The 2500-nt window shown below is 41.8% G+C and overlaps 1 protein-coding gene across 1 annotated transcript in view; it reads left to right on the top strand.

Annotated features, from left to right (window-relative positions):
* Positions 1–2500, top strand: part of LOC143296456 (cytoglobin-1-like) — a 127389-nt gene that overhangs the window by 39637 nt on the left and 85252 nt on the right. The gene's annotated exons all lie outside the window — the stretch shown is intronic.

Genomic DNA, 2500 nt, shown 5'->3' with positions numbered 1-2500 from the left:
TTCAAGGTGTTCTTGAAGCGCTTGCAGGGTCTTCCAAGTTTACGGTGGCCTTCCTTCAGCTGGCCATACAAGAGCATCTTCGGGATTCTGCTGTCTGTCATGCGGACAACATGGCCTGTCCAGCGTAGCTGACACTGGATCAGCAGGCTTTCGATGCTGGACAGGCCGCTCCTCTCTAGGACCTGGAGGTTGGAGACCCTGTCTTGCCACTTCATGCCGAGGATCTTTCGTAGGCATGGTAAGTATATGTATCACCAAACATGGAGAATAATACAAACTCCTCCTTTTGCAGAATAATGTGCGACTGTCAATGCCGTTGTCAGCAAAACAACAACAGCAACAAACAAAAAACAAACATTCAAAAAAACAAAAAAAATGAAAACAACAACGTTGCAGTTTCTGACTTGGTGTTTAGCAATCAAACGAGATACAGCTGATTTGTATCTTTTGCCATTTCGACAGAACTCAGCTGTTTTGTTTGTCGATGAGCCGCTCCTTACCACCTTTCCCCCCAACCCATTCCTTCTACCCCTCCCCTCCCCCCACCCGCCTCACCCACTCGAGGTTTTTTTGTTTTTTTCCGTCCACCGCTACCCCCCTTCCCCATCCCCCCCTCTCTCTCCTCCTCCCACATGTATATATATATATAATATTATTGATGCTTTTTAGGAGACATAGCCCATCAAAACTTTCCGTCCATCCCTTCTCTGTTTCTGTCTGTCTCTCTGTCTGTCTGTCTGTCTGTCTCTCACTCCCCCCGATCTCTCTTTCTCTCTCACTCTCCCCCACCCTTTCTCTCTCCTCTCTCTCTCTCTCTCACTCTCTCTCTCCCACCCTCTCTCTCTCTCTCTGTGTCAGCCGATTTTCATCATCATCGTTATTATTGTTGTTTTTTTTTATGTGACTTGTTCCCCATGCCATTAGGAATTTTTAAACTAGCTGTTGACATTAAAAGTTTTCGAGTTCTCTGTCTCTGACGCTGTCTCTGTTTCTGCTTGTCTCTGTTTCTGTCTCTGTTTTGTCTTTGTCTGTCTGTCTATCTGTCTCTATGTAGTTTACATACTTGTGCTTGTGTGTGTGTGTGTGTGTGTGTGTGTGTGTGTGTGTGTGTGTGTGTGATTATTACCATGCTTATGCCTTTATGTAGTATTGTGTTCGCATGCTATAACTTTAAGTAGCATTATGTAGTGCATGCAGTGACATTTATTGTAGTATTGTGTAGTGTAGATCCTGTTTCAGGGCGGAGGCTTGATGAAAAAAAAGAAAAAAAAAAGAAAAAGAAAAGTGCGCCAGTGCTTGTCTATTATTCTCGAAAACAAAGAATTTTGTCTTGTTTTGTCTTGTCTTGTCTTGTCTCTCTCTCGCTCGCTTCCTCGCTGGCTATGTGCCTGTTTCATTTTTGTCCGTCTCACTTATTCACTCACTCACTCATTCACTCACTTCCTCCCCATTACACCTACTTCTTGTTCGTTCAGGGCTTTATTGTATATACATGTAAATACTTATGATTACGTTTTCTACATGCTTAAAGAATTTCGTTCGTTCGTTCTTTAGTTTAACGTCTTTTCACTGTAAGTGATATTAGACAAGGGTAGGAAAAAAATTGAGTGGATGGAGGGTGGGGAATTACTGTGTACGCATGCGAGTAAGTGAAAGTGTGTGTGTGTGTGTGTGTGCGTGCGTGTGTGCGTGTGTGTGTGTGTGTGTGTGTGTGTGTGTGTGTGTGTGTGTGTGTGTGTGTGTGTGTGTGTGTGTGTGTGTGTGTGTGTGTGTGTTACATGTAGAAAATGATTGATTTTAGTTTTGTTGAAACAACAACAAAAACAAAAACAAACAAAAAACCCCCATAACAATATAACATATTTCTAATGAAAAACTAACAATTATAACAGCGAACCAACTGGACTATTTAACAAGGAGTTGAAAAAGTCATACATTAGCAATGGACTGCTGAAGATCGTCACCACTGAAGAAGATGATTTCAGTTCAGGGATGCGAGACTTTAACATTTCGTGTGGGGGTTGCGATTGGGAATATTTATTTGGCTTTCAATTGATGTTACATACACTTTTTATTTTTCATTTTTCATCTTCAAAAATTCTTCGCCCAGAGGGTGGGATGTGAAATAAAAAAGGAGGGGACAGTCTGCTTATTCCCTTTAAAAAACAACAACAACCCCCCCAAAAAAACCAACAAAAAACAAACAACAACAACAACAAGAACAACAAAACAAAACAACAAACAAACAAACAAACAAAACAAAACCAAACAAAAACAAACAAACAAACAAAAAACCCAAACAAACTTCTTCTTCGTTCGTGGGCTGCAACTCCTTCCCACGTACACTTCTGTGAACACGAGTGGGATTTTACGTTTTACCCCCGCCATGTAGGCAGCCATACTCCGTTTTCGGGGGTGTGCAAGCTGGGAATGTTCTTGTTTCCATAACCTACCGAACACTGACATGGATTACAGGATCTTTGACGTGCGTATTTGATCT

This window comes from Babylonia areolata, chromosome 21 (genome assembly GCF_041734735.1).
Source record: "Babylonia areolata isolate BAREFJ2019XMU chromosome 21, ASM4173473v1, whole genome shotgun sequence".
Classification (NCBI taxonomy): domain Eukaryota; kingdom Metazoa; phylum Mollusca; class Gastropoda; order Neogastropoda; family Buccinidae; genus Babylonia; species Babylonia areolata.
Note: the sequence above shows the minus strand (reverse complement) of the source record. Positions and strands in the feature narration are given on the sequence as shown.